General features: G+C 36.7%; 1 protein-coding gene across 2 annotated transcripts in view; it reads left to right on the plus strand.

Annotated features, from left to right (window-relative positions):
- The first annotated feature begins 172 nt into the window (after positions 1-172).
- PALS1 (protein associated with LIN7 1, MAGUK p55 family member) overlaps positions 173-21739 on the plus strand; it is a 53808-nt gene continuing 32241 nt past the window's right edge. Inside the window, exons 1-2 of one of the 2 annotated variants that reach the window (XM_085323341.1) lie at positions 173-400; positions 20672-20754. The gene's annotated coding sequence lies outside the window, so the exon portion shown is untranslated. Of the gene's footprint in view, positions 401-13454; positions 13475-20671; positions 20755-21739 lie in introns of those variants that run through there. The other variant, XM_085323343.1, reaches the window with a different exon arrangement.

Consider the following 21739-nt stretch of genomic DNA (forward strand, 5'->3'; position numbering starts at 1 on the left):
CTCCCCCCCGCCGAGAGGCGCTGGCCCGGGGCGATCGGCGGCTTGAATATGAGCGACTTCCACGGTGTTTACTGGTCCGCCGCGGGTAACGCGGCTGTTGGGGAGAAGCCTGCGCCCGTGTCGCCCCTGTCGTGATAGTGCTCCGCTGCCGGGGCTGCGCTCTGTGGAGATCGCCACGGCGAGCAGCAAAGCGCGGCGGCGGCTTGGAGTTTRCTAAGTCGCACTGCACAAGAAACTTAGCTTACTTGGCATTGCCTCTTACCGAAAACTGTTGATATTCTTTTTAAGAAYGTCCAAAATAATAGCTTTAATTAGMTGTCTCGTAGGTGAGACGGCCCTCWGAAATAACCGAATAATCAGGAATGTGAAAGGGGGGAAAACAAGTCAGCTTGAAGCCTCTGTGAGTGAAATATTTTGGCATAAACTAACTGTATACTTCACTTACTAGAACAAAATACTCCTGTTCTGCATAACTGGACGTGGTAGTCGAGCTTTTAAAAGGGGACTAGTGTTTTTCTTTAAGTGTCTGCTGCTTTGGTGCACAGCTTCAAATGCCTTAAAGGAACCTGTCTTTCTTTTTGGTGGATTGGGGTGTTTTTYCTGAGTTTCCTAAGAATAGCATACCTTTGATGTGTCTTTGATTAGGCAGCCAAGCCTGTAATCTTTTCTTTTTAATCTGTGATCTGAATTTTCACACAAACACTACTTTTTTTTTTTTGTTTTATCATAATCATCTCAGAACTGTAGTTACAAATGTTAATATCCAACACTAGAGYGTAGCAGTGTTTTAAACATGTATTGACTGTTTTCCAACGTACTGCGATCCAGAACCCCTTTGTATTTTACCTGCTAAGGTGTTAACTAATGATTAGTGTTGTACGTGGCTTAACAAGGTATCAAATATTTATATTGCAGCACTTTGTGAACCAGTGTACCAGAATGTTAAATTTAATTAACTTTATTTCTAATATGTGATCACTCTTTAAAGGAGTTTTTTCAAACGTTGCCACTTTCCAATGTGCGTTATGTTTCCTTGCAATGTATGGAATACTTATGGGTGGTGATTTTTGTTCTATAGGAATTGGGTGATGGTGGAGATGATCATTTTACTTAAGTTTTATTGAATTCCCTTTCACAAGATCCAAACTTACTTTGAAATGTAAATGGAATTATTTCTTCAATAAACTGGGTTAGCCTTCCTAGGAATTTGTGAGGATTATACTTGCGCCATTGAGGGGTGCCAGCCATCTTTCATTTCCACAGCAATATGTGATGTAGAACCAGTAAAAGTGCAATGTGGAAATTAGCATTCTTACCAAAGGCTATTAATGCATAAAACTTAATGTAGTTTGAAGTTCATATGTGTCTGTATTTTTTCCATGTAAATAATTATATTTTTATAACACTTCATTTGCTACTTTTTAATTAAAATATCTTGCTACAGTTTGAAGTTGTAATCTTTAAAAAATCTTACAGCATTTGTAGATGTAAATTCTGTTATGATGGCTATAGTTAAAGACTGGGGCTTAATGTCAAATAATAACAATTGTAACTGCCTCTTTCAGCTCTTCAGATTTTCCTGATTTGCACTTTTGACTAATTATCATTCCTGTTAAAATATTAGACTTTTAGAAATCTGAAGGTGAAGAATTCAAACACTCTGATACTTCTTAGAAAAAAAAGGATCAGGATTTGTATTCATAAGTTAAAGTTCTTAAGCTTTGTAGCATCTGGCCATTAAAAAAAAAAAAACTGTGACAACTAATGTTGTAGAAAGGCTTGATATGGTATTTGGAACACCAAAATAATTATTGCTTTGTTCATTCATCAGAAAACATSAAAGCTTCTCTTATATATTAAATAAATTATGTTATATTGTTTTCTTTTTATTAACAGACAAAGTGAGGCATTTGTATATTTGAAAGGATTTGCTGGTACGTCTGTGATAAACTCATCTTCTACCACAAAAAATGGTAGAAACCTTTTTGTGGAAACATGGCCTATTCTGCAATTTAAAATCGGATATTCCGTCAAAAATATTTCTCTAGTATAATTACTTTGTGAAGTGCTTTATCCAACACAGTAATTCTGTCAAAATAAGTGTTTTATGTTTGCATCCTCCTCTCTGTGCTTCTGACATAACTATGTGGTGAAATGCTTTAAGTGTAGTTCCCATTGAAGTATGAAGCAGAATTCTAAAAAAGAAAAAAAATATAGCCAGATAAGTTATTTATGTGCCAGGATATTTTCAAATAAGCTCTTAAAAAAAAAAAAAAAAAAGTGATAAAATATTTGTATCTGTTGATAAACACTTGTTTTATACTCCCAAGGATGTCCAGCTGCATACTAATGAATAGCTGTTTGGGAAGCAAAAAATAGGGTAACTCAAAGTATGTATTAATTGAATAAGAAAGTGAGCAGAGATAACATTAGTAACACATGAATGAATTGTACAAGGAATGACTCTGATCTTTAAAGAAGGAGACGAAAAGACGAAGCCAATCTTGCATACTTCTCTTCCGGGGGAAAAAAAAAAGTGATGTGATGTTGCCTCTTAACAAGTGRTTTGAACACTTGGCCAGTATGTTGAAGTTCAAGTTCCTCTGCTGTTTGGGAGAACTTGAAATCCACATCTGTCATATCCCAGGGGAATGCCTTAATGACCAGACCACTGGGTGTTTTGATATGAGGCACTTCCAGACTCCAGGAAGTTTCATTCCTGAGGAGTGATATTCCCTTGGGGCAGGGAACAAGCAGGGTATGTAGCCCAGGGACTGGCTGACAGGGAAAATGATCAGTACAGACTGACGATTTGAACCCAGCCCTCCTGCCTGTGGGCCAAGTGTTGAATAAGTAAGAGAAGAGGAGCTTTTTTGTTTTGTTTTGTTTTTGTAGTGTGGAGTTAAATTCTGGGGGATTAAATCTTTACTTTTTCTATTTTTGTTTATTATCGGCTAGTTTGGCTGTTTGTTACTCATGTTTAGTTTTACACATTTGAACAGCATCTGTAACTTAGTGTTTTCACTGCAGAAGGGAGCTTGATTGCTTATCTGAGGGCAGTGGAGTCTAGTAAGTGGCAAGGCGTTTAGATTCTCTTGTGGATCTAGTTCTACTTTCTTATAAGATGAGGAGTGATTAGATACAAAAATATAATTATTTCAACATACCTATAGTTGTTATCTGCTCTATGAAGATCACTGTAATGCATTATGTTTCTGTAAGTAGTTTGCTTATTGCATCATGTATCAGTTTTGGTAGGCCATAATTATCTACTAAAGAAAAATGAGTAAGAATTAGTTAAAGTGACTTTCTGTTAACATTTAATACTTAATTTTACCTCAACTCTATGGTTTGTTTTTTTTTTGTTTCTTCTCTAAGCTTAGGGAAAAGGTTTGACAATTGGTATGTGTAAGTGTAGGTCATGGTTGTCAATCAAGTTTAGTATTCTGAATTCACCATGCTTTATCAGTGTAGAAAACAAATTCCTCGTAGCCCTCAAAAATCTAAAATTAGATGAAATAATGGATGGAAATTCCAGAAAAAAGCTAGTTTGCAGAAAAATATTAGAAAACAAACTATGAATTTCATCATTGTATTGCATTAGGATTTGTAATATGGGGAAGCTGTGGGAAAGTACTGGCTTATTTGAACATAACAGATAAGTCAAAGGCTCTCAAATGGTTTTCAGAAAGGAAATACATTAGAACCACAACTGATTTCTTGGAAGGGTATGTTAAGGAGTAGAAGAGTTAAATGGTCCTTTACAAACTGTGTTGGCAGTACTCGAGTATAGTATAGTCAGAGAGGGTGTTAGCATCTAAAAACCACACCTGTGTATTAACATAAAATGTTGTGTGAAAAGTCAGTGTAAATTGCCTCTTTTATATAGCATGAAGTTGTTCAGTGCTATCATTATGCTCTTTAGAATGTTGAATTCAGCAAAACTGAAAACCTTTGATAACTAGGAAGTGGTGGTGCAACCTCAGCAACTGCTCTTTGACCTGGCAGTAGCTGCTGGGAGGTGTCTATACACATTCCAGTTCTGTTCCCAGGGCTAAGTATACATTTTAAAGTCAGGAAGRAGAGAGTGGAAAAGATCTACTCATTTAGGCACCAGCAGTATTGAGTTGGTTTGTCATGACGTTCTGATTACAGAAGTTTGTCATCAAAGGAGGACGACGTGTATTAGTACTGAAGAGTTGCTTCTCATATCAGTAGCATGTTATAAGGAATGCCAGGGATTTGTGTACGAGCATGTTCTAAGCAGCATGATAGCATGAGTTACTTGCGTTAAGTGAGAAATATATGAAAGAGTAACAAAATTGTTAAAATGTTCATCTTGTTCAAGGCTGAAGGGCTGGTAAAATGTAAATGGTATGATGTTTTAGAAAAATCACTGCTCAGAGAAGAGGGAAGTGATTTCATTTGATGTTTCTCACTGCTTGTCTTCTTCCCAGGATCTTAGTCTCGGTTTGGGTAATGGAGATCAGCTGATCAGTTCATCTCAGTGAATATTCAGGTGTATAACCAAGTGTTCTGTTAACTGAGATGATCTTCATAGTCAAATCCAGTGAAGGTAGTGTGCCTTGACAGCTCCTTTTTTATTTGTTGTTTATTTAGGAACTGATCTTTTCTGTGACAGAGGAAAATTCTAGGTAGGGAAGCATCTTTTCTTCATGGCAGTTGTGGTAYTGAGCTGTTAATTCTTTCACACAGGAGATACCATGACAACACTTTCTTTAGAATGATGCCTCTGTGCATAAAGCTAAACGCTTGACCTTAACATCAGATCAAGCAGTGTCCCTCAYTGTGCTGGTTGAAAACTTGTGGTTAGTCTGGTTTATCTTGTTTTAACAAATCACCATTGATTTTATCTGTTACTGTTAATCAAAGTTGAGACAGGTTATGTGTGGAGATAGATTAATCATGGATTAATACAGTGCATCTCAGCTGTCTAAAAAAATTAAAGCTGCTTTTGTGGAAGAGATATTACAAATTAATGGATTGTGCTCAACAGAAACTAGATACAAGTCTTACGCTGGCAAAAAGAATGTGTTACTACTTCCTATTTCCTAAATGTTCTCTCATCTCTGAAGGCAAAACTTGTGCTTTTGGACTGTGCATCCATAGTTTGCATACAGCAGAGGGTTAGCATTTATTAGTTTGTATTGTATTGGTTTTACTTTTTAGGTGGGTATGTCTTTGTTTTCAGAGAGTGAATTTCTCTTCCTAGTGTTTGAAAGGACCTATGATGTCAGCAGATAAACTTAGTCTTGTGTTAGTGGGAGAATATAGTATTACTGGCTGTCATGTGCTTTCTGCAGAATCAGTTGCTGTAGGATCAAGCAGTGATAAAATTGTTTAGTGCTACCATTAAGATTTTCTTTAAGCAGTATTAAAAATTCTTAAATGCAAGAAAGAAGGAAAGTGAGTGGAAATTAAACTGGCTAAAGGTATTTAAAAGTTGTTGTTGCAGGATAGTTGAAACAAACATAATGTAAGTTCATGCCATTTCCTTTTTTTTCCAGGAATCAAGGTGTGTTCTAAATTTGTAACCTAAATACTTACAGGGTAGTACAGTTTCTTAGAGAAATGAGATAAAAGCTGATCAGCTTGGCATTGTCTTGCTCAGTTGAGTGAATAAATGACTTATAAGCCCAGTAGTATTTATGGTCTGATTTTGACTAGACCAGAAGAGTCTATTTCACCCTTCATTTCTTAAAGAGCTATAAAAGGCACTAAAATTCTTTTTGAACCTCAAGTTCTTATTAATTAGTGGACTTTTTTTTTCCCCCTCTACTGTATTATCACTTTATGATGGTTCTTGCCCATTCTTAGACTGTTCATCTAGTGTGTGCTCTATTCTTCTCTCAAGAGTTTAACCACTGTGATACAATCTCTTCTTGGCAAAGCATGTTGCTTCAAGGCATTAGGATGAGTACTAGCTAGGCATCAGTTGCTTGCCTTCCGTGGAGAGGGGAGGAAAGTGGCTATCTGTGGCTTCTACAGAGTCTGACAGATACTTCTGCCTTTTAGCCGACTTAAATTTCTCTTTTCTCCATTGACTCAACACGCAAGATAAAAAGATTAAGGAATGTAAGTATATCCCAAAGAAAGAGATCTGAAAAGGCGATGTCATTTGTCCTTTCTTCCAGGGGAGGAAAAAAAAAAAAGCCTAAGGATAGTTTTAAGGTAACTCAACAGGAAAAAAGCTGTTCAAGAYGGGTTATTTTGACATATTTTGTAGATTATTACTTTCTTTAACCTTTTGCAAATCTTCAAGTAAGGAGAAGTCAGAATGAATTGCAACTGAGAGCTATTTCTCTGACTGAAAAATGGAACTCTGCGTTTTGTTATAAGGTGTTTTGAAGCAGTAGTAAAAAGTTATTTTTGCTTATTGCTTATGAAGTAATTCTTATGTTATAAACTATTTCTACTTTGATATCAGTATCTTCTTTAGACTAGTGAATGCCTAACTGTTAGGGAATAATCATCTGATCAGTTTGAATAGTTGGGATGTATCATTCTTCCTTAATCTCTTTTGTTCTAGTGTGAGCTTTTAGTGTTTTTGCCATGACTTTTTTGCAACATTTCTATTGCTCATTTTCTTGCGTTCTGTAATTCTGCAGACCTTAATACATGGGTCTTAAAGTTGATATTCTCTAAATAGGCAAGATGGACAATAGTGGGAAGGAAACATGGGTTATGTATTTGATCACTCATTCCTACACTCCAAGTCTTATGACCTTTTCCTCTCTCTTTCTTACCCTATTATTATATGGCATCTTACAGCTGAATTGGCCTGAAAAGTAGTATATATGCTTAGCATTTCTTTCATTCTGCACTGTTGTCTTGGTGGATTTTTAGGTCTTGTGATGCTCTTGTTCTCCTACCTCAGCTCTGATGTATTCAAAGATACCTGTTCTATTTCAGCGTGAATTTTCTGTGCAAGAGTGGAGTTAAGCAGGAATGCTGCTTTTTATGGGACATAATGATGACTGTTATGTAACAGTAGGAAGGAGAGTAGTTCAGTGTCAGTAGCTCTAGAAGTAAATTTTGGCAAGTAATGGGATTATTAGATGTCCATGAAGTGTAATAAAATACAGAAACTTCTAGTTTCTGTAGAACTATTGAGAACACATTTTCTTAGTGAGAAAATTACTTTTAACCATAGTCTGTTTGCTATGCTTTATCTAATGCGAGTGACAGCCAGAAAGACAACAGAATGTTGACAGTATCAAGAAAGGCATTAAGAAGATGACAGAAGACATTGTACTGTTGCTATGCAAAACTGTTGTCTTACTGTTGTGTACAGTTCAGGTATCTACATCTGAGGAAGTACATAGTAGTAGAATTAAAAAGAAAAGGGACAATATAAACATCAAGGGAATGGAGTCTTACAAGAAGATATTAAAAAGACTGGAACTTCTCAGTTTGAAGAGAAGGCTGAAAGGGGATATGACGGAGTTTTCAGGAAAAGTCATGAAGGCTGTGGAGCTTACAAATGCTAGGAGCAGTTGATTAAACTGATAGATATGTTTGAAACAGATAACAGAGGGTATGTCTTTGCAGACTGGGTGCTGAATTACTGGTGTTTGTAGAGGCAACTGGTATCAACAGGTTCAAAAATAAAAAAAATAAAAATAAAAAAAAGAGTCCCAGCTGGCAGGTCCACTGACAGGTACAGTTATTGGTTCATAATAGAACAGTCGGGGATGTACMGTCTAATGTCCTTAATTCAACAGTTATGGATACTTTGGGAATACAAGTTACTCTTAAACAGCATGTCTGGTTGCCACTGTCAGACAAAGAATTCCGGGATTGACGGACCGTTGGTCTGACTGACCCAATAGGGCGTTTCTTGTATTCTTACCCTAAATGTGCAGAAACTGAATTTTACTTCTTACTGAAATTTGCTCTCTAAAAATATGGCAGGTAAATGCCAGATTATGCCACTCAGATACTATACTACTGTAGACTACAAGCAGTAGCAAGCTGATCAGAAAAGGGGGGAACTGAAGAGCTGGGAAGCCCTAGCAAGGGAGGATAAGAAGTTCAGGCTCAGCTGAAAATCTCACCCCGCCTGCTAAGGTAGTCATGGCTCCCCTGTGAAATCCTCTCTGTAAAAATGGAATATTTGGTGTTATCACTGGGATTCCTATGGTTCACTTTTGATGAATGGGCATGTGGAGCCCTCTGTTGCAAATCCAGTTCTGTGATGCTGCATTTAGGATTTATTTTTTCTACTTGTTTAGAAGAGATCTTAGAAGCTAAAAAAGCTCAGTTAGAGGTGGTGGGAGGGGACAGTCTACAGAAGTGAACTCTATGCACAAGTTCTTTTTGAAGCCTTGAAGTATGTTTTCCACAGCTAATCAGTGGCAGTTCATGATTTATATGTCCTTGATCTTAATGAGTAAGTGCTAGGATGATAGCTACACAGTATACATTTAAAGGCTTTCATTTAATGGAAAGTGTAAAATGTAAAACACCAACTCTTCAGTAGTATTTGTGTTTTTTTAAAAAAATTAACAACTTGAATTGCAAACTTAAATTTACGTATACCTATTTCTCTAGGCCAGTTTCTGACGCCCGTTGGTGAGAAGTTCATACAATTTCTCCTTCTGTCAATATTTTTCTGTACAAATATTTAATGAATGCAGCTGCATACCTGTGTGGCTGGGTAGCACATGTAGACTAGTTTTGTGTTCCTTCTTAAGTGCACACTCCTGTCAGATCTTAGAAAAATATTTAACACTGTTCTTTTGGTATTATGTGTGTCAGAGCTGCTTCTAACTTCTGTAGTTGGRACTTTACATGATAATTAGCATTCCATGCAAAACTCAATGCTTTATTTCTTAGAGCTACTTTAAAGCTGAGTGTTTAGGCGGTAAGATACATAATATGACTAACTGGAGCAAATTCTGTTTGTTTGTTTGGGTGGATTTGTGATGAGCAGTGCATCTGATTCTAGTTACTTCAGAAGAAATTTATGTTGTCACTGTAACTTGGTGATTTACAAGTCTCAGTTTTCACCTTTTCCTGTTCAGCTCCTCTCATCTAGTTCATCACCTGCAGAATTGGCAGAAAAAGTTTGTCCCTCAGTGTAGTTTGGCCTTTGAGGGAGAGGACCCAAGCTAAAATGCAAGTCTTAGCACTGATGTGGCTGAGGTGTCAATACACGTTTCCTACTGCCAACCCTGCTTTGGGGATCAGTGACTTCTGACCTGAAGGTGGGCGGAGTCTACGGCTGAGGATAGTAACTTAATCTGCTACAACAAGATTTGCTAGAGCTTGTCTATCAACAACTTTAATTTAAGCTGTTCCTTCAGCTCAGCCTCTTATGCAGTCTTATTTTCTTCTTTACTTGAAAAAGATAATGCAAAGAAGTAACAATTGGCTTTATATATTATGATSACTCTTTGCAAGGAACTCCATCTCTAGCTTCTAAACTGTTCTTTGAGGAAGCCGTTAACTATCAAACATTATTGTTCACCATTACGCCATTTCAGGTATTAAGGATTAACATATTGTTATATTGATATATTCTTATAGTTACCTTCCTGGAAAGTTTTTATTTAATGGTTGTAATTTGCACTGGCTTTGATTTCTGTATTTAAAATTTCATGCTATGAAGAAATGGATTGCACTAATTGAATATATATACATATATATATATATATATAGCCACAGTGTGTGCAGAACCAAAATCAAAATAAAGACATCAGTAATAAATGGTAATATCTATTAGCCAAAGCAAGACTCTTGTCTTGAACATGGGAGCCACTTGAATGGACTCTTAAAGTTTAGAAGAGTGAGAAAAAAGTCCATCCACAGACTTAATTTGTTAAAACCTAAAATTCAGCAGTAAAAATATTCCTGTTTGTATTCAGAATCCCAGAACTGATCTCGAGAGAGTATAGGTGTGTATCTAGAATGCTGTTAGTTATCAAAGTGCAGAGATATTCATAAATATCATTGGTTGACCTCACGTAGTATGTTCTAGTTTCAATACTTGAAAATTWTTTGGTGAAATTTTACTGAAACTCGCATATTTTTAATCTGTGAATACTGACTAAATATCTGGAAATAACTATATCTCCCTCAATAAATCTTGTCAAAAGTATAAAGGTTATGTGTGCTGGTTATGTGACACTATTCTCCAGAGTAGGTAACTATTTTCCTCTTCTAATATAAAATGTAAGCTGGCTTCAGATTGATAGTACTTCCCGAACAGATAAATACCTTCCAACTGATTGGTCAAATGGAAAAGTACATGTGAAGCTTTTGGTTCAAATTCAGAAATCCTGGAAGTGGTGGACGAAGTCTGTCCGTTTGCATCYGAAACTGTGACGCATAAGCATTCCTAGTTTTACTCTGTTTCCTGAAGAACGTTTTCTGTAAAAATAACTCCTGTTCTTGCAGGCATTGTGACACGGTGATGGTGGAACAAAATTCTCCTGTGTTGCTGAGCCGAAGTGCTTTTTCAGGGATTGGAGAACTTCAGGGGCCTGGTAAAAGACAGCTCCTCTCAAAGACTTTTTTTAAATGGAATAAAACTAAGTGTCTTTGAACATGCATGTCTGCATGTCAGAAAGACAGAATGGTTGCTTTCATCCCCAAAGTTCTGAATTTCCTCAGCTTTGAAACAAAGATCCTAGACTTGACTTTGAAAAACTKAAGGCAGTATCATAGGTATTGGGGTTCCTGGATGACATATCTGCTGTTTCCACTGAGAATCATTATTGGCTGCTCTGTTCATATTCTCGAATTTTCAAATAAGGTTGAGGTATAACATGACCTTAATTTCATTGTAGTAATTCAATTTGAGGTGACAAAGCAGATGTTATGGAGAATGGATAACCTATATCCCAACAGCTTTTTTGGTTGAAAACAAAGATGGGAAGGAGCAGTAATAAAACTTAAAAACCTGTCAAGACTGAGAGAGAATCAGATATACCAGCTTTGATTTGCCTCACTAACCTAGTTAGTTGATTTGGCACTGAAGATTAAACCCAGCAAGCTCAGTTGGCTCCGATTGCTCTGAGCAATCGGCATGTGGGCAGTRTTGCTGTGCTTGTTCAGGTGGTCAAGTTTTTTTTTGAGAGATTATTTGAAAAAGTGAGTGTTTTTATACGTTCAGGCTCCAAACAAAATGATAAAAGTCGCTGAAGTGTTCTTGGCTTATTCAAGAAAAGTCTGTGTGTTTTTTCAGTTTTGTATTGTCTAATGAAAAAATCAAAAGATGAAATGCTTCACTAGGGCAAGAACCTGGCTTCTCCCTTTGCAAAATTAGAAAGCAAAATCTTGGACCTTGCTTTCCCTACTCTCCTCCCCCCCCCTTCGCACCGAACGCACATAACAAGTGCTCGGAGGGGTGGTAGGAGAGAAGGTCGTGTGCAGACGGCCAGTGAAGAACCTCTGTCTGTAAGGCATTAGAACAGTCATCACAGGAGCTTTTTTCAGTGTATTTCCATGTAAGGTACTAGTGCTGTTCAGTACTAWCCATGCCTATCTCTGCTGCATTCGTGTTTGTAGATTTTTAGACACTGCATTTTATTATAATAACTGTGTTATTCAAGCTGTTATGAGCTGCTTAGAAAATGAATATTGCACTTTATTATTATCCTCCTTTGATTTCTAGGCTTAGGTGAGCTCTAAAGCATATAGGCTCACTTTTGTACATGAAAACTGTAAAATATAGGACTCCAGTGTCTGCTGCTACTTTTTTTTTTTTAGCCTTCCTACTATAACACAATCAAAATATTTGCAAAACTCACTTTACTGACCTGGAAGGTAACACTTCAAACCTTATGTTAGATTTTCTCCTTCAGTTAAGAGCAAGGAACCTGTGGAACCCTGTGGACCTGAGCATTACTGGAACACTTATTTCTTGTAAGCATTGGAACATCTCTGATTAATCAGTTCTCTCAGTAAAGTTCTGTATTGATAGTACTTTCATCCTGCCCAACTTTGCCTGAAAGACTATAGTAAAAAACTTCAAAATTAGACAATATGGTCTTTGCAGGAAAAACAGCTACATGTATTGCTAGTAAGTAAGAGAATTTAACGTAGGTGTCCAGAGAGTAGCCTACAACCTGGATAAGGACCCAGCAGAATTGTGCTGTGGATACTCCAGAGTGTCAGGGAGGGAGCAGACTGTTGCCTGAGAACCTTCTTACTACTCTTTACTCATGATTAATATGCAGATGCCTGAGCTAATAAGCCATCACGAACTTGGAGAGCACAGTTAGCAWAGCACAGTCAAAAACTGAATGAAGCATGGTTTGTTAATTCTAGATTACTGGAAGTACCAGATGTAGGTACTTCAGTGTCACTTGAGTTTTGCCTGTCTTGTCTTCTAAAATGATATCTGTAGGCATTACCACTATCAGAATATCCTAGTCCTTTCCTGCTTACTGGGGACTGTAAAATATTTTTATTAGGAATTTAAAATATATTTTATTTTTCAACCATTATCCTGAGTGATACTTTGAAAATTGTACTAGAAAGCTTTTGATTGACCTGCAGTCATGTCAGCTCTCTTGATTTTACCACCTGCACAGTTCTCTAGGGATTCTTTCTACTCGTTCATTAGGGAGAAAAAAAAAAGACAGTCTGAGGTCCTGACACCTCTTTTTCAGTGCGTTGGGGAACGAAGGGAGACAGCAGCATTGCCCTAACAATATTATGTAGTTGCTATATGTTTTTAAGTTTTCAAATGTTTAAATCCTTTTGTGTCTTATGCTTAAAATCTTGAAATTGTGACTTTGGAAAGCAAACATGTTCTTTACTCTTTTAAAAGAGCAATAGGATGCTTAATAAATAAAAGTGAACAGTTTAACTTCTGTAGGCAGCTCCTTATCTTACATACCTTTTGTGTATTTCCTTACTTTGTTTCATGTGAAAGTGTTGGTGCATCTCTAGTAACTTATATTGCTGATACTCAGACCCTTCTTTTTCTCTTAAGATGGTGAGTGGAATCTATTCCAGTTGAAGGTGTGTGCTTTTTTTTTCCTTCACATAAAAGAAAGCTGAAATGCTATAATTTATGTTGATTAATTTATCTTAATAGAGAGCAGTTTTAATCTTTCTACTAAAAAGATGAAGCATTTTCCTATAATGTGATCTAATGCTTTTAATAAAATTGTTGGGCAGTCTGTTTTTCTATAAAAGCTCTGTACAGAACAGCCTTGCCATTATTCCTAAAGTATCATTAAAAGTTATTCCATACTAACAAGAGATTATTTGAAATAGCCTGAGGCAATTCAAATAAATGTCAAGAAAATACTGTTTAAATTGCAGCTTTTTGCACTGGTTGCATTCTAATTGATTTTATAATTCTCATTTTAGCCAAAGTGACAAGCTTGTCATTTGTAGATGGGCCTCAGAAGTCCTAAACATGGTGGATTGTTGTTCTGAGATTGAGAAAGCAGATGACGTTCATTGTCATCTTGGCTTTTATCTGACATATGGGGTAAGCCAATCTCTTAATTTCTCTCCGAACCTTTGAGTGTTTCTTTCTTCCTAAATCCTTTGTTGCTAATCATGCAGCACCTTTTTGGAGTGATTTTGACTTTATTTATTCTTCTGCTTAAACATGCAAATGTGGAGTTTCTTGTACAGACTTCATCTAATTTGTTAGATGTAAATTAACACATCTACACCTTCATAAGAGTTTGTACCACTTTAGCTTTTGCAAATCTGTAGCTCATGAAAAATTGCAGCTGTCTTGGTGGCAAAAGGAGCAAATGAAGTAGTTTTGAGATCATTGTATTATGGACAGATAATCTGATATTACCGCTGTTTGCCAGTACTAGTGGGAGGTTTCTTTCTTCTGCCATTTTATTGCACCAAGTTGGCTTGTTGAGTGAGGCAGGAGGTTCAGAGTAATGTGAAGGCTGTCACTCATGCAAAATCTGATCCCCAGTGCAAGGGGGAAGAGTGGCTATAACTTGAGACTGTTTCRAGACATAGCTAGAATCTTAGAATTGGTAATGTTGGAAGGAGCCTCTGGAGATCATCTAGTCCAACCCTCAAACGAGTGGCCCATACRGGGATCGAACCCGCGACCTTGGCGTTTTTAGCACCATGCTCTAACCAGCAGAGCTAAACCTAACATCATATGTGCCTGTTTAGAGTAGAGTGGTGTGTACTGCATGTTAATTTTTCTGCTTTGCTGCTGTAGTGCATTGTGAGAATATGCTGCTGTGAAATCTTTAAAAAATACCTTTAGAAAACCAAATTCAAAAAAACTGCTAGACAAGAAAAAGACCAGGTATTTTCAAGGTTTGCTGAGCAGAAGCATGGACACTTGAGTTCTTCATGCATGTCAGACACTGAAAAAGTGTAGTGTGTTTAATATTAGGATCTAGATGAAGTTTCTCAACTGAAACACCTTCAGTAAAACTGACAGCTTCTTAAGGTGACTACACTGAATGCTTGAGATCAGATAGTTGTGTTGTCACTGCCACTCTGGAACTTCATTGTGACATTCCAAGTTTTGACTGCAAAATTTCTCAATTTTCCTGTGACTTACAGGGGAGGTGCATCGCACTGGACTGTTAACATTTCTACTTCTGTAACCTTTTTAACTTAATTCTCATCATGTATCTTGTATCTGAGTCAGGGAAAGGACAGAGGCAGCTTCCAAGGCAGCATGCAGAAATGCTGGTATTGGCATTGTGCCATTTACTCRGTTAGAATTGTTGCTATCTTGGTTTTGTCATCTTAGTTTTGTCCTTTGACAATGAACTCTGCTTTAGAACAAGGAGGAGGTTTCAGAATAGTTCAGCTTTCCTGTTTGTCTGATTATCRAATGAAAAATTACTTGAATTTTGCCAATTATCAGCTTCTTTTCATATTATTTAGTCCTAGACTCCTTTTTTTTTCTTCTGCATTTTCACTTTTTTAGGGAAAAAGAAAACCCATCTTCGGTATCTAGAATTCATACCACAAGCAACTTCTAGTTAGTGGTGTTCTGTGGAGCAATAACTGAATTATTGACACCTGTCTTGCTGCAGGGCAAGACTGCTGTGCTGAGGAACAGCAGAGAAGCTAACCAGTTTGGGGATAAAAGTACTGAGAGTATTTCAGCCTGTTCTCCATCCGAATCAATGATGTAGACATCTTGATGGTGAATGTTAGCATCTAGGGCAAATTTTGGTCAATAATTTTTCTTCAGATAACTTCATAGTTGTTTCCCAAAGTGCTCCAGTAGCAGGAGGTGTTGCTAATGGAGTATGTAGGTAAAAGTAGTGTTAGATACTGACTTGTCTTCACTTCTAGTGGAAAACACTTATCTGTGTGGTCTCTGTATGAGACCATAGCATCCAGGAACGTCACTTTGCTGAAGGGATACAAAGTGATACTTACACTCTAAAGTTCCTGGTTTTGTATATATGGAAATGTTAATTTAAAAATACCTGGTGCCCAGGGTGTTGTGGTTCTTTTTATTCAAAGGATTAATATAGTAAAACCTGTTAAAGACTCATTTCCTCAAGGCTTTGTTCTTTAACCCAAAGTAAGTCTGCCAAATACGCAGCTTACATTCTTAGATAACCTTAATTATGGGAATTTTGGCTCTATGCTTTTGAATTTAGGTTTATCTTCAGTTGGATGGCATCAGCATGTTCTTTTGAAGCTTAAACTTCAAATAGGTTTGTTCCAAAGGAATCAATACTATGACTATTCTGGAATAAAACTGAACAGTGATTATTGAAGACGTTGCTACCTAAAGTGGCTGTATATTGACTTTGTTTTTCAGTTTGTCAACAGGATTATTTTTGTGAACACTAAGTTCTTATTTCTAATTTGGGTTTAAGGAGATTCTGATTTGTTGTTTTTGTTGTTGTTTTTAAAGAGATTTAAGTTGCGTTAGTGTAACACACATGAACATGTTTGCCTTGCTGGTATGTAGAACTTGTACAAACTTAATCTCCCAGTATTTGTAAAAGGGGTTGGGTGTATGACTGATTCCTCTAAGTATTACTCAATAACTTTTTCAAATATATTCTTAATGTTTAGTGCCYTTTCGTGTGATACCAATACAGCTTACTTCATTGAGTGGTGAAATGCAAAGATAATCCTGCATTCACGACTTGGAGCTGTTCTTTCCTCTTTCACATTTTCCCATTATGAAATACTCAAATGGCACCAGGAAGAAAACTCTCTCTTACGCAAATAATTMATTGTCTTGCATCCATTCAATTATGATTTAAGTTAATTTTTATGCACAGTCATTTCAGGTAGAGGCAGTGTCCAAATATTTAATGTCTTGCCAGTTTTTATGTTGAGAAACTTATTTATTTCATTTGTTAGGACAGTAAAAGTTGTGTGTGAAAGGTAAACTGGGGCAAATTAGTGAATTTTGACTTTGCTTAGAAAACTAGGAGGACAGACTGGCTATTCCTGAATTGTGATTTCTATTCTTTTCTTGCTGATAAAATTTGCATTGCTGGTTGATTATTATTACAGTGGATAAATAGTAGTTACACAAATGTAAAGAGCTAGATTTAGTTGTCAGACATTTTGGGAGGTTTTAATGACTAGGCAAAAGTTATACTTCTCTGAGAGAGTAATTGTGTTGTAGTTAATATACAGGTATAGGATATATTAACATACCTTTCACAGTTTATCCATTTCACTGGCACAGAATATTCAAGGTGAATAAAGAGAAAATTTTGTATAAGAAACAGAAATTCAGTTTTCAGCTTTCAACTCTCAATCAGAGATGAGAAGAAAGCTTACAGATATTGTGAAAAAAGAAAAGTTTTAAAATGCGGGTTTTCAACACTACTCTTTGAGGAATCATCTTCAGCTTGATTAGTGTAAGGAATTGAGAGGAAATRCTAAGCTGATTATACCGGAAGAGTTGTTCCACAATCTTGAGCAGAGAGATGTTTCTCCTGAGTTCTGCCTTTCAAGTTGTTGAATTTTTGTTCCTTAGAGTTGGTTTGAGAGTGCTGTGGAGGGGCTTGGATCATTTAGCTTACTAGTGGTTTTTTGCTGACTTATATAATGATGTTTTGTATTTTAATTCAACAACTCAAGTGATGAGTTAGTTTTCTGGGCAGGATTATTGAACCAATACATATGAAGCTAGTTTGTAACTCTGAGCTATCATATAGGAATGGATCTTGCTTTTCTTTCGGAGYTTATCACAATTTCTTAATGTTTTGTGAATAAAAACATCTGCTTTAAGAAGGCTTCAGAAACTGTATATAGCTTCTTTGCCTTAGCAAAAGAGTTGAGCTGTGAAAGAACTCTGCGCCAAAGTGTTTGTTATTGCATATGGTTTGCAGAAGTGAGTGTATTTCCATCAGGGCTTTATCTCAGTTTGCCTAATAGTTAAAATTAGGCCCAAGAGTCCATTTACATTTAGAAGAGAARGAGAAACTGTTTTTAAAAAGTACAGGAGGCCTCAAATGTGAGCTTTTGCGAAGCTTTCCCATGTATTTTTATTATGGAGTCTAATCTTTTTTTTTACAGAGCATGCTGTTTCCACATCTTACAGCAGAATTTTTTAATACTTTCTCTAAAAATAWTTTTATATGGGTTTTCCTCATGATCTATGTTTCAGGTTACTAGGTACCAAACTATAAGTTTGGTATTCTTGCCTTAYAGCATGAGCAAAACCAAGCATTTAACATAGTTTTCCTCTTCCCATGTTAGCGGGGCTTTTTGTCTGCTTTCTCTAACACTATAACTAGGCATAGTAACAACACTGAAGTGAGCATCCCAGACAAAACTGTAACATTCAGAGCATGGCTAGCATRCCCTGCTTAGAGCAGGCTGCATGAAAAGGCAAGTAATGTTAATTAGAAAAGAGGAAACTTTGGGGGGTTCTGGTTATGAAGTGAAAATCTTTCAGAGGAAAACTGAAATTTAGGTAGCAAGCTGTCTGTGATTTTTACCCAGTGGTTCTGTCACCTATCTCAGATCAGTGTGGGAATGAAAAATTGTTGTTACATTGCAGACCTGGAGGTCTAAAACAGTTTGTATGATTTCCTGTAAGTAACTTGGAAAGATCATAGTAAAAGAACTCAAAAGAAATAGTGTTGTTCAGAATTTGTGGTGCCAGGAGTAACTGAGCTCTGTAAGGTCATCAGTCGTACAGTTTTGTACTTTCTGTGCCACATTTCAGAATTTCAGTGTTCTGAAATCTTTGTGGTCAGAAAAAAATGTCCGTAGAAACTCTTATTTTATAGTTTTCRGGTAACTGAAAATGAAACTGATATGATGACAGAGTTAATCAGGTTAAAGCGTTAAAGGCAATAATTTTTGAAAAATCACTGTGCTTTTTCAGATGATACTGCCAAAAAAGTTGGAAAGACAGCCCTGAGAAGGCAGCCTTGTAAGGGAGGGTAGCACATGTGTTTCTGTTACACAGTACAGATTGTGAGTGAGACCTCGCTGTTTGTATTTGCCAAGCCTTTAGCTCGCTCATGTAAAGTTGAAAACCTTGGTCCCTACATCTTGCTTCTTTGAAGACTGCTGAACTAGGTAGTTAACAGTTATGAATTTTTGGATGAAATCCTGCAGGGAATGTCTGTCTTTGCCTTTTATTTATATGATGTTTCAAAATGTGCATGCTAGATTCACTAGGTACCAAGGAAGAAATTTTTCTTTCTCCAGAAAGAATATATACATATATATTCTTCATATATACAGTAGTATAGATGACTGAGGAGTAGCTTACTATGGAGAATTAAACTAATGCCATTTTATATTAATTTGAATGTCAGATACAAATTATGAAACCCTGTATCTTGAATKTAATTTGGAATTAGCTATAGTTTTTTTTCCATCTCGTCTCTGAAGTGAAAGCAGCATTTACATAGTACGCGTAAGTAAAGTAAGTAAATACTTTTAATACTATGTTTTGCATAGTGAAGCAGTGCCAAGCACTGACATGAAAAATATCTTTAAAAAATGGGAATTAAAGCGAGACTAGGKCACAGGAGTCCAGAATGGAATGTATGCAATATTTTTTCCTTAAAAAAAAGCTTAGAGAGCTAAAATAGCAGCAGTACTTTTAATTTCACAGAGAATATGACCACAGTTTAAAGCAAGAGCAGSCATGTTTACTTTTTAGACAATGAAATCTGAAGTCTTAACTGTCTGTGGATAGGTGATAAGAAACRACTGTCTTGTTATCATGCTTCTGGCTGGCCTCTGAGATCTGTTAACATGCCCTGGAATTCTAGGAATTTCTTTRCTCTTCGTTTGTTACGCTTTAAGGTTTTCTAAACATTTGGAGTAAATGCTAAATAAATGTAATTCTTTTTTTTTCTCTGTTCTRTCATCTTTTCTTGTAGCTGCTAAACATCCATGCTGTCCGCTCTCATCTSTATGAAATATATTCAAGTTTCTTGTAGAGCAGGATTTGATGGTGTTAAAGACATCATCRGAGCTGGCTATTCAAATGCATGCATAGTTGTAGCCTATTACTCTAAGTTATCRGAGGGTGTTACAATCCTAAATGTGCACTGTTCTGGGGTACTGTGGGTATTGCGACTGTTTAATGAGCTGTAACCGTGGTCATTTCCATGGGCAACTTTTTGAAATGGAATGTATTTCTTTTGTGTTCTCCAGCTGGTGTAGAGGCTGCCCCCTCTGTTGTATTGTACAGCTAAATTAGAATTTAGCTCTTAAGTAAAAGAGTTGTTGGTAAGTGATCAAAAGGGGTTAAACTAGGTAAGAGTTGCTGATAACACAGGACAGCAAAATMTAAACGGAAGTCAAATAGTATTTTATTGAATTTAAAAATTATCTTGGCAAAAATCTAAGTTTTCTGTCTAGATGCACCTTGATGCCTGTTTCCRGTATATTTCTGCTGTCATTGCCTCTCCTCTGTGCATCAGTAGTCTCCTCAGCTGAAAGTTTCTACTCCTCATATCTTTTTTTGGTGTAAAAACTACAAAATAAACAATACTGATGTATAAGTGCCATGGTATATTTAAAACAAAGGCGAGYGTCACCATGTAAGCTAGGATATTTGCTGTTAGCGTTGTCAGTGATTGTTTTTTATCTCAGTCAAACTGGGAAGTATTTTAATTATTAGTATAACTGAGACAAAAACATTTATATCACAGTGGAAAGTCAGATTCCTTAAGACTGAAGCTTCTTATTCAGTGGTTTTGCTTGACCTGTGCCATCACTTTTAAGAGATTAATATCTCAATAGTGAGCTCCTTTAAACAAAGATTGTTGCTAATAGCACATACAAGATGTGGTTTTGACAGAGAATAAGAATTTAGACAAGATTTAAGTGTTTCACCCCACCACCAACTGTGAATGCCGTATTATATCTTTTACAGAAATCACCTGTTCAGTTTCTTGAAGTTTGGCTTGTGTTTATTTTCGGTGGCATTAATTTCTTTAGACTGAACATAGCTAAAGTGTGTTACTAAAGGTAATCTACTGTGSTGTATCCTATACGTCTTAAACTTGTTTCACTCACCTGAGTCATTGAGGCTTTTGAGTCTTTCCAAATAATTGACATAAAAAGAATGGATATCTTATGTATTCTTTTTTGGAGGTTTTACTGGCATCGTTACCGCTATTTACTATGTGGTTTTAGTCACCTGATGGCTGAACTCAGTGCAGCACCCCCCCCCCCCCAATGTGGTTTTCAGGCCCCTCATTCGAGTAATAATCTCAATTTCTAACAGGGTTAGAAGACCGGCTGCCACTGTCTCAAAATCTCCAGAGAAGAAGCCGAGGGAATTGAGGAGAGGCATCGCTAACCTATGATGTAAGTCCTTCGGCTCTGTGCGTGAACTCCGTGGGAGCTGACAAAGCCGTCGCTATGGGGACGAGCAGCCCCGCTGCGGAGAATGCCGCTGGAATGCTAATCTGATCTCRGAGAGGAGTTCCAGCTGCCGCCCCTTGGCACGGCCGGACAGGGAGCAGCCGGGGGACGTAAACATCGCCCCCCGGGCCGGAGGAGTGCCGCATCTCGTATTTTGCRCACTTGGCAAGGAATAAGTGATATGAATAAGTTTTGATAGTAAATAGTAATAGTGAATAATAGTTAGCTTGCGTTTCTGCTTTAAATTTTGAGGCATCAGAAATTGTTTATCCAAACTCCAGTGCCTGCCTTTTTTAAACATATATCTAGTAGCCTGACTTGTGATTAAAAAGTTACGGCCATGACTGAAATAAGGATAAAGCATTGTAGTAAACCRAAAATTTAAATAAAACTTAACCTTTGGATGTACCTCAGGAAGCAAGTTGTGCTTCTGAGTAAAGCAGGTTAAAATCCACTCTTGTCTGTCAGGTGCGTATACACAATGAAATTACTTTTGTAGTTTCTTGCTATATACTATATTTATGTATGAGTACATAGTATCTTGCATATATTTTTACTGCAAAGTTACAGTTGCTAAAGAGAGCAATATATTGAGCTGAGTTGTGCAGCTGTTGGGTGATATGATTTTTATAGTCTTACTGGTCCACATTTTCCACTGGAAATACTTTGTTAATATCTATTCTCTAACTAGTAGCCCATTAATCTTTTCAGGTTGCTAGCAAGACAGACTAGCCAGGACATGGGCTGTGACTCCTTGGATTGCTGTCACTGAATCAACAGATAAACAAGCCTAATAAAACTGAATGCATGTCTTAAATAGACTACAGTTCTTAAATGTAGTACCAGTGTGGTACAAAAATGTGTTTATGATTTTTGAACCTTTACAGGTCATGCAATTTGTTTATCCAATTTATGAAACTGGAAACTG

Source organism: Rhea americana, unplaced genomic scaffold (assembly GCF_003343005.1).
Source record: "Rhea americana isolate MKP2758 unplaced genomic scaffold, rheAme1 scaffold_84, whole genome shotgun sequence".
Taxonomy (NCBI): domain Eukaryota; kingdom Metazoa; phylum Chordata; class Aves; order Rheiformes; family Rheidae; genus Rhea; species Rhea americana.